This window comes from Triticum dicoccoides, chromosome 7B (genome assembly GCF_002162155.2).
Source record: "Triticum dicoccoides isolate Atlit2015 ecotype Zavitan chromosome 7B, WEW_v2.0, whole genome shotgun sequence".
Taxonomy (NCBI): domain Eukaryota; kingdom Viridiplantae; phylum Streptophyta; class Magnoliopsida; order Poales; family Poaceae; genus Triticum; species Triticum dicoccoides.
Genome location: NC_041393.1, coordinates 218,384,372 through 218,395,764, shown reverse-complemented (window position 1 = coordinate 218,395,764; position 11,393 = coordinate 218,384,372).

The following is an 11,393-nucleotide window of genomic DNA, read 5'->3' as shown; positions in this document are numbered from 1 at the left end:
GGGGGGGGGTGGGGGTGGGGGATGGCATGTTGCACAAAGAGCGGAGGAGCATGAGATAGCACGTCAGAGATCACACAGGCAGTTTTTACCCAGGTTCGGGCCGTCGCGAGGCATAAAACCCTACTCCTGCTTTGGTGGATTGATGGTGGATTGTGGTGGAAAGCGCAACGCTCTTGCCCGACAGGGTTGCCTTGGGACGAGAACGGCTACGCGCATATGAGAGCACCTGCGTCCGAATCCTTTCTGTGGTTGCCATGAGCCTCCTATTATAGATCAAGGGGTCACCACAGTGGAAAATCAGTCATTACGCACTGTTTAGATAGAAAATAGTGCTATCATACCTAACTCTGTAGGCTGATAAAGCGCATTAAATGCGTCGCTCAATGTCACATCATAGCTTGCCCGGCAGGCTCTGCCGGGCCGTTTCGCCAGCTTGGCTCCTGCTTGCTCGACACGTCGCAGGACGGGTGTCACTTGTAGGTATTTTCTGTAAGAGGTGGCTGCCATGTGGCATATAGCATCCACTTAGTCACCTTGGAGCTTGACACCGCACTGATCGACGGCGTACGTCGTGGTGAGGTGGTGCGGTGAAGTGGCTTGCCTCCGCTAGTCCCGGCAGGCCTGCTGGGATGATCTGGCGGGGCTTGCTTCCGGTGATAATCCTGTCTTCGCCAGGCTCGCCTACACGGCAGGCGAGGTTTTTCCCTTAGTAGTAACTTGCCCTTCTGGCTAGTCTTGGCCATCTTGATCTGTGCTTGGATCCTTCAAGAGAATCGGTCCATCTTGCTTGAGTTGATCATGGTGTTGTGAACTTGTCCTCGTGCCTGTGCACAGTCTGGGCAACGGACCTAGGGTTTGTTGCACCGACAGAAACCCCCAGGACTGGCACGAACGCACTGCTGGGTGTCGTCGGGGTAGGCCCTAATCAGTGCATAGGCAAGAGTGCAGAGGCTTCATCCTTTGAGATCTTCTTTGCTTCTTCATTATCTTGAGCCCATGCCAGTTTCCGGTTTTTCCGCATGTCGCGTAACGCCAATGGTGGTGGGACCATTCTTGTAATGGCATGTGAACGACTTTAACGCACGGGAAGGTAACCACCAATTCACTCTTCCCACCATGCCCTTATCCTCAGCCACGTATGCCACATGCATTGAGTGGAGTAGGTAATGGAGGCGCGTGGTGCGGAATAGCATTAAGGCAGAGGCCCGGTCTTTTGGGATTGGTGGATGAGAGAGGTGGTTACTCGTTGGGGAATCAACCCCCAGCCCCCAGCTCGCCTATAAAGGAGGAGCGGGGGAGGAGTGGATGCATTCATACACATCCCTCTCTTCCTCCATTTTATTTCGTCTTGAGTATGCTGGAAGGGAGAGCCCGGGGACGGGCCCTGATAATCCCCAAGTACAGGGAATTATCATAGAAATTTCCAAAGGTGGAAGTGATAAGTATGGAGTGTCGAACCCACAAGGAGCTAAAGGTAAGATCAATATTCTCTCAAGTCCTATCTACCGCTGATATGAATCTACGTACACCGAACGTTTGCTTCCAACTAGATACGAGAAATAAAACTACGTTGTGGGTATGAGGAGGATAACTTTGCATGATATCGGAGAGCTAAAATATAAAAGTAGGTGTTGTTATCATAAAGTTAGAATATATTACTAAATATTATAAATAGCAAGTGTGGAATAATGATGGATCGGTGTGTGAAATTATCCTAGGCAATTATTAACAAGACCGGTGGTCGTCATTGCAATTTCATATGAGGGAGAGGCATAAGCTAACATACTTTATCTTCTTGGATCATATGCACTTATGATTGGAACTTTAGCAAGCATCCGCAACTACTAAAGATCATTAAGGTAAAACCAAACCATAGCATTAAAGCATCAAGTCCCCTTTATCCCATACGCCACAACCCCCTTACTCGGGTTTATGCTTCTGTCACTCAAGAAACCACTATAAGCGAATCATGAACGTATTGCAACACCCTACAGCGGGAATCCCTCACGCTTGCGCGACACGGAGGGCACAATAGGACAGAACCAAAATAAATCATACAACTCGTACCAATCTAGATCATCAATCAACCCAAAGACAAAAGATATCTACTCAAAACATCATAGGATGGCAACACATCATTGGATCATAATATGTGGAATAAAGCACCATGTTCAAGTAGGGATTACAGCAGGGTGTGGGAGAGTGGACCGCGTAAAAGAGATGAGGATGGTGATGATGATGGTGATGTTGATGAAGACGATCACCGCGGCGATGATTCCCCTCCTGATGGCACTCCGGCGCCACCGAGAGAGAGGAGGAGAGGTCCTCCCCCTTGTGCTTCCTCCTCCATGGCCTCCCCCCCTAGATGGGGAGAGGTTCTCCCTCTTGTCCTTGGCCTTCATGGCGATGATGGCCCCTCCGGGATCCTCCTCCATGGCCTCCGAAGATGATGGCCCCCTCCGGCAGGGTGCCAGAGAGGGCCTAGATTTATTTCTCGTGCCTACAGAGGCTTGCGGCAGTGGAACTTCCGATCTAGGTTATTTTCTGCAGTTTCTATATTTATAGGAATTTTTGGCGTCGGTCTCACATCAGGGGGTGTCCGAATCGTCCACGAGATAGGGGCCCATGCCCAGGGGGGTGGGTGCGCCCCCCACCCTCGTGGACAGCCCGGGACTCTTCTGGCCCAACTCTTTTACTCCAGGGGCTTCTTTTGGTCCATAAAAAATCATCAAAATTGGCATGTCAATTGGACTACGTTTGGTATTCCTTTTCTGTAAAACTCAAAAACAAGGAAAAAACAAAAACTAGCATTGGGCTCTAAGTTAATAGGTTAGTCCCAAAAATCATATAAAATAGCATATAAATGCATATAAAGCATCTACGATGGATAATATAATAGCATGAATACTTCATAAATTATAGATACGTTGGAGACTTATCAGCATTCCCAAGCTTAATTCCTGCTCGTCCTCGAGTAGGTAAATGATAAAAGAAATAATTTATGAAGTGTGAATGCTAGCAGGTGCACAAGTTTGATCAATGATAATTTCAATCACCTTTTCTAGCATCATTATATGTCATAACAGTAGCTCATCTCATAAAACTTTTCATGATCAAGTAACAAGCTATTCACATGTTAAAGTATAGATCATAAACTTTCTTGAAAACTAACAAACAGTGCTCTTAGTCATCAAACAATTGCAATTCATCTTATTTTCAGGAAGGGTCTATTTAAGAGCTTTGATTTAGCAAATCCCACATACTCAACTACCATATAGTCTTTCACAATTGCTAACACTCATGTGATATTTATGGGTACAAAGTTTTAATCGGACATAGAGAAAGATAGGGGCTTATAGTTTTGCCGCTCGACCTTTTACCTCAAGGGTAATGTCAACAATAATACTTTATGAAAACCTACATCCAAGTGGATATATATATCCGGATCGCTCCAACACAAAGTGCTTGCCAAAGGAAAAAGTGTAAAAAGAAAGGTGACGATCACTATGACTCTTGTATAAGGGTAGAAGATAAAAGTAAAAGATAGGCCCTTCGCAGAGGGAAGCAGAGGTTGTCATGCGATTTTTAGGTTGGATGCAGAAAATCTTAATGCAAAAGAACATCACTTTATATTGCCTCTTGTGATAGAGACCTTTATTATGCAGTCCGTCGCTTTTATTTCTTCCCTATCACAAGTTCGTAAAAAGCTTATTTTCTTTGCACTAATAGATCATACATATTTAGAGAGCAATTTTTATTGCATGCACCGATGAGAACTTACATGAAGGATCTTACTCAATCCATAGGTAGGTATGGTGGACTCTCATGACAAAACTAGTTTAAGGGATGTTTGGAATAACAAGTAGTATTTCTACTTGGTGCAAAGAATTTGGCTAGTATGAGAGGGAAAGGCAAGCTCAACATGTTGGATGATCCAAGACAATATAACGTTTCAGGTATAGGAAAACATATCCCATTAAGTTGTCTTCCTTGTCCAACATCAACCTTTTAGCATGTCATATTTTAATGAGTGCTCACAATTAAAAAAGATGTCCAAGATAGTATATTTATATGTGAAATCTCTCTTCCTTCAATATTCTTTCATGAATTGTTCAAGTGACCAATTCTGCATTTGCTAACTTCCAATAAGTTTACTACCTATACTTATTCTGTGTGAAGTCATTACTCCCCATGGTATAAGCATATGAAACATATATAAATTCAGATTTATGATATTCAATTAATTCAACCATTTACTCATAGGATATACGTGAAGCGCGTGAATAAATGACAAACTACTCCAAAAAGATATAAGTGAAGAACACTGAGTAGTCAAATAATTAACTAGCCATGGGAGGATTCTTTTTCATTAAAGATTTCAGATCCAATGATTTTATTCAAATAGATAGTAAAATTGAAAATACGCTCCAAGCAAAACACATATCATGTGACGAATAAAAATATAGCTCCGAGTAAAGTATAGCGATAGTTTTGAAGACGAAAGAGGGGATGCCTTCCGGGGCATCGCCAAGCTTAGGCGCTTGAGTATTCCTTGAATATTACCTTGGGGTGCCTTGGGAATCCCCAAGCTTAGGGTCTTTCCACTCCTTATTCTCCTCATATCAATATCTCACCCAAAGCTTGAAAACTTCAATCACACAAAACTTAACGGAACTTCGTGAGATAGGTTAGTATGATAAAGAGTAAACCATTCACTTTAGTACTGTCAAAGACAAGGTTAATAATTGTTATCACACAATGTATCATATCATTTCTACAATTTATATTGAGAAATATAAGCCATAGAAACTAGAAAACAAGCAAACTATGCAATGAAAACAGAATCTGTCAGAAACAGAACAGTCTGTAATGATCTGAACAAAAAGCATACTTCTCCTACTCCAAAAATTATGAAATAAATTTTTGGAAGTGAGGAATTTGTCTATTAATCTTATGCAAAAATAATAAACTCAAAATCACTCTTTTGTAAAAAATGGCAGCTAATCCCGTGAGCACAAAGTTTCTGTTTTTTGCAGCAAGATCACATTAACTTTCACCCAAGTCTTCCCAAAGGTCTTACTTGGCAATTTATTGAAACAAAAGCTATAAAACATGATTAATACAGTATCTTAATCATGTAAACACACAAATACATCAAGGGTATATATTGGGTTGTCTCCCAACAAGCGCTTTTCTTTAATGCCTTTTAGCTAGGTATGATGATTTCAATGATGCTCACATAAAAGAAAATAGTTGAAACATAGAGAGAGCATCATGAAGAATATGACTAGCACATTTAAATCTAAACCACTTCCTATGCCTAGGGATTTTGTGAGCACATAATTTATAGTAACAAGAATCAACTAGCATAGGAAGGCAAAACAAGTATAACTTCAAAACTTTAAGCACATAGAGAGAAAACTTGGTATTATTGCAACTCCTACAAGCATAAATTACTCCCTCATAATAATTTTCAGTAGCATCATGAATTAATTCAACAATATAACCATCACATAAAGCATTCTTTTCATGATCTACAAGCATAGAAATTTTTCTACTCTCCACATAAGCAAAATTCTTCTCATTCAGAATAGTGGGATCACTAATTCCTAAAGTTGACACTCTTCCAAACCCACTTTAGATGATAGTGTTATTCATACTCCAAAAGATATAAGTGAAGTTCATGGAGCATTATACAATTAATATAGACTAATCAATAACCAAGCCCAAAATATGTAAGTGAAGCACACGAAGCATTCTATAAAACCATACTCAAAAGATTTAAGTGAAGCACAAAGAGCAATTCTATAAGATCATACTTAAAAGATATAAGTGAAGCACATGAAGTATTCTATAAATCAATGAAGGGCTAACTCATACTAGCATGATTCTTAAATAAAAAAACAAAAACACAAAGGACACAAATCATGTGAACAAAACAAAAACGAAGGTATACCGATATTTGTTGAAGAAGAAAAATGGGATGCCAACCGAGGCATCCCCAAGCTTAGATGCTTGAGTATCCTTTGAAAATATTTACTTGGGGTGCCTTGGGCATCCCCAATCTTGAAATCTTGCCTCTCTTTATTCTTCTCATATTGATAGCTCCTCGATCTTCGAACACTTCATCCACACAAAACTTTAACAAAAACTTTGTGAGATTCGTTAGTGTAATAAAGCAAAATACCACTTTAAGGTACTGTAATGAACTCATTATTTATTATATTGGTGTTAAACCTACTATATTCCAACTTCTCTATGGTTCATACCCCCCGATACTAGCCATAGATTCATCAAAATAAGCAAAAAACATGCAAAAAACAGAATCTGTCAAAAACAGGATAGTCTGTAGTAATCTGAAAGTTTAGTAAACTTCTGTAACTCCAAAAATTACGAAATAAATATGAAAAATTTGAAAAAAATTACATAAGTAATGTGCAAAACGTTTCAGACCCATTTGACCTACCAGTAAAAAATGTAAAATCACGCGCTACAGCCAAAGTTTCTGCTTTTGTTCTGCACGTAGTAAACAAGCAATCTAATCATCCTAAAACCAAAGCTTGGCACATTATTTTTATAATACAATGGATATATACAAGGGGATAATTATTTACAGAGAAACTTCCATGAAAAATTCTACATTGTTTCTGTGAGCATGAACACAAGTGCTCAAGGTCGACCCTCACTTCTTCAATGCATAACTTTCCAATCACTTCTCTTTTTGAAAAACTTTTTTAGGCATGAGAGGCAAGTAATTTTTTTGTATTTTCGTTCTTTAATTTTTTTTGTATGTTTCACCCACAATTAAATAGAAACAAAAAGGAAAAACAAAATCTACTTAGTGAAGAAAGCAAACAAGCACACTTGAGAATATCAACCCCACGCTATTACTCCCCGGCAACGGCGCCAGAAAAGAGCTTGATAATCCCCAGGTGCAGGGAATCATCATAGCAATTTCCAAAGGTGGAAGTGATAAGTATGGAGTGTCGAACCCACGAGGAGCTGAAGGTAAGATCAATATTCTCTCAAGTCCTAACTGCCATTGATACGACTCTACGTACACCGAACGTTTGCTTCCAACTAGATACGAGAAGTGAAACTATGTTGTGGGTATGAAGAGGATAACTTTGCATGATATCAGAGAGCGGAAATATAAAAGTAGGTGCTGTTATCATAAAGTTAGAATATATTACTAAATAGTATAAATATCAAGTGTGGAATAATGATGGATCGGTGTGCGGAATTATCCTAGGCAATTGTTAACAAGACCGGTAGTCGTCATTGCAATTTCATATGAGGGAGAGGCATAAGCTAACATACTTTCTCTTCTTGGATCATATGCACTTATGATTGGAACTCTAGCAAGCATCCACAACTACTAAAGATCATTAAGGTAAAACCCAACGATAGCATTAAAGCATCAAGTCCCCTTTATCCCATACGCCACAACCCCCTTACTCGGGTTTATGCTTCTGTCACTCAAGCAACCCACTATAAGCGAATCATGAACATATTGCAACATCCTACAACGGGAATCCCTCACGCTTGCACGACATGGAGGGCGCAATAGGACATCACCAAAGTAAAACATACAACTCATACCAATCTAGATCATCAATCAACCCAAAGACAAAAGATATCTACTCAAAACATCATAGGATGGCAACACATCATTGGATCATATTATGTGGCATAAAGCACCATGTTCAAGTAGGGATTACAGCGGGGTGCGGGAGAGTGGACCGCGTAAAAGAGATGAGGATGGTGATGATGATGGTGATGTTGATGAAGACGATCACCGCGGCGATGATTCCCCTCCCGACACTCCGGCGCCACCGAGAGAGAGGAGGAGAGGTCCTCCCCCTTGTGATTCCTCCTCCATGGCCTCCCCCCTGGATGGGGAGAGGTTCTCCCTCTGGTCCTTGGCCTTGATGGCGATGATGGCCCCTCCGGGATCCTCCTCCATGGCCTCCGGTGATGATGGCCCCCTCCGGCAGGGTACGAGAGAGGGCCTAGATTGATTTCTCATGGCTACAGAGGCTTGCGGCGGCGGAACTTCCGATCTAGGTTATTTTCTGGAGGTTTCTCTATTTATAGGAATTTCTGGCATCGGTCTCACGTCAGGGGGGTCTTCGAATCTTCCATGAGATAGGGGCCCATGCCAGGGTGGGTGGGCGCGCCCCCACCCTCGTGGACAGCCCATGATTCTTCTGGCCCAACTCTTTTACTCCAGGGGCTTCTTTTGCTCCATAAAAAATCATCAACAATTGGCACGTCAATTGGACTCCGTTTGGTATTCCTTTTCTGTAAAACTCAAAAACAAGGAAAAACAAAAACTAGCAGTGGGCTCTAGGTTAATAGTTTAGTCCCAAAAATCATATAAAATAGCATATAAATGCATATAAAACATCTACGATGGATAATATAATAGCATGAATACTTCATAAATTATAGATACGTTGGAGACGTATCAGCATCCCCAAGCATAATTCCTGCTTGTCCTCGAGTAGATAAATGATAAAAGAAATAATTTATGAAGTGTGAATGCTAGCAGGTGTACAAGTTTGATCAATGATAATTTCAATCACCTTTTCTAGCATCATTATATGTCATAACAGTAGCTCATCTCATAAAACTTTCCATGATCAAGTAACATGCTATTCACATGTTAAAGTATAGATCATAAACTTTCTTGAAAACTAACAGACAGTTCTCTTAGTCATGAAACAATTGCAATTCATCTTATTTTTAGGAAGGGTCTATGTAAGAGCTTTGATTTAGCAAATCCCACATACTCAACTATCATATAGTCTTTCAAAATTGCTAACACTCATGTGATATTTATGGGTTCAAAGTTTTAATCGGACACAGAGAAAGAGAGGGGCTTATAGTTTTGCCTCCCGGCCTTTTACCTCAAGGGTAATGTCAACAATAATACTTTATGAAAACCTACATCCAAGTGGATATATATATCCGGATCGCTCCAACACAAAGTGCTTGCCAAAGGAAAAAGTGTAAAAAGGAAAGGTGATGATCACCATGACTGTTGTATAAGGGTAGAAGATAAAAGTAAAAGATAGGCCCTTCGCAGAGGGAAGCAGAGGTTGTCATGCGATTTTTAGGTTGGATGCAGAAAATCTTAATGCAAAAGAACGTCACAAACGACACCACGCCCGTAGTGAGAGGTGACACAAACGACACCACGCCAAGGCCCATAATGGGTGCGGGGCGCAGTAGTCGGCTGTGGCCCATTTCTCCTTTCTCATGGCGTTGAAGAGGGGTCGCAGGACGGGTTCGCACTTAGCAAAGGCGAACCTGACCCCCCGGGGCACCGTCTGCTTGTTGTGTAGGAGGGCTTTTTGCTTCCACACACACTTTCCGAACGTGCGGTGATCCCTGAGGTCGGGACTGTTGGGGATGACCATGCTCTTTGTGGAACTTCCTGGAGAGCATGGTTCCTGTCCCGGTTACCGTGATGGGGTCTTCGGATGGTGGCAGCATGAGGGGTGGTGGCAACCCATGACACGCCAAGAATGGGGGCGACCGTTTCGACGAGTCGTGTTTGCCGGTGACTCCACCGCCCCCTTCTGGGCTTCCTTCAACGTCACCCTCTGTGCCTGCCCTTCGGTTTCTTCCTCCTTGCTGGGAAGCGGAGCCGCCCTGATCCTGGGGAGGCACCGAATCCCAGATGCCCCCCTGCCTCGTCGGTCCCTCCCCCCCTGAAGGAGATGGACAAGGGCAAAGGCATCACGGGGCGGTTATCTTTTCTCAATCTTAAATCTGTAGGCACTTGCCAAATTTTAGTTCAAATAATGTAATCTCTTGAATCCATGTTTGTATCCAGTAAGGTTTGTACTTTTTTGAAGCATATTAATGAAAAAGATAAACCTTTTCAGGGACTCGTGCATGTATGTGACCATGCAAAGGTGGAATGCCTCTATATTTAAAATAAACGAGTTTCCCCGGTAGGCTATCCTAGTGGTACCCTCTATTTGGCTGTCGGGGAGCTATGCTTGCCGTACACGAATTGTAATGAAGGACCAGCCCCCTGCCAATATCTCTTCATCAAAGGCCACTGTGACCATCCTGACCGAAGCAACGTTCGAGTCAAAGGATGGGAGCACCTAAGTTTCAAAAAGCGGCGAGGTTTTCCTATGCACAAGTTTTCACTTATAGAATACGTATGGATAAGAGATAAAGCTTATCTATTTGGCCTGCCGGAGATCACAGTGCTGGCTTGTCTTCTCATCTCCTCTTGGGGACTGAATCCATGGCAGGAGCCTATGGATTATGCAGATGAAAATGATGCCAGATGCAACCTTATCTATAAGAGGATGCAATGCTCATGATATACTTATGCATGCATGCAACTCGTCGGGGCCCCCCAGCGCTTTGTTTATTTCTCTGCCGCTTAGGGTCTGCGCCTGGCTTTATACAAGGGGTTACATGCAACTGAGGCAAGGCCTATACAAAAGGTGGCTGTCAGGCAGGGCCCAACAGCCATGCCTTACGGGTAGAACTTGTGGAGATGCTCAATATTCCATGAGTTTTGCAATTTAATGCCATCTCCGGTCTCCAGACAGACTGCGCCAGGTCTGGTGACTCATACTACCCGGTAAGGGCCTTCCCACTTTGGCCTCAACTTGTTTGTACCCTTGGTGGACTGAACGCGTCTAAGGACAAGGTCGCCTTCTTCAAAACACCGGGCATGACCCCTGCGGCTGTGATAGTGACGCAGGGCTTGCTGATAGCGTGCAACACGCGTAGCAGCCGGGAGACCGTTCTCCTCGTGTAGCATAACATCGTCACACCAGTGCTGATCTTGCGCTACTTCATCATAGGCAAGCACTCGAGGGGACCCGTAAATGAGTTCCGTGGGGGTAACTGCTTCTGCCCCATAGACTAGGGAGAAGGGAGTCTTCCCGATAGCTCAATTTGGTGTCATTCCGAGGGACCAAAGAACCACCGGAAGCTCATCGATCCATCGTCTGTCGCACTTCTGCAGCTTATCAAATGTTCTTGTCTTGAGTCCGCATAGCACTTGAGCGTTCACCCTATCAGCTTGTCCATTGCTTCTGGGATGTGCAACAGAGGCAAATGAGATCTTGCTTCCGAGGGCATGAACATATTGCATGAATGCACAACTCATGAATTGGGTGCCGTTGTCGGTGATGATCCGGGCAAGAACCCCGAAGCAGCACACCAAATCTTTCAAGAACTTGATAGCTGACTGAGCAGTCATCTTTCTCGTGACAGCTACTTCCGGCAACTTTGTAAGCTTGTCGATTACAACAAACAAGAATTCAAAGCCCCCGGCAGCTCAGGGGAAAGGGCCGAGGATATCGAGACCCCAGACCAAAAACAACCATGACAAAGGGATTGTCTGAAGAGCT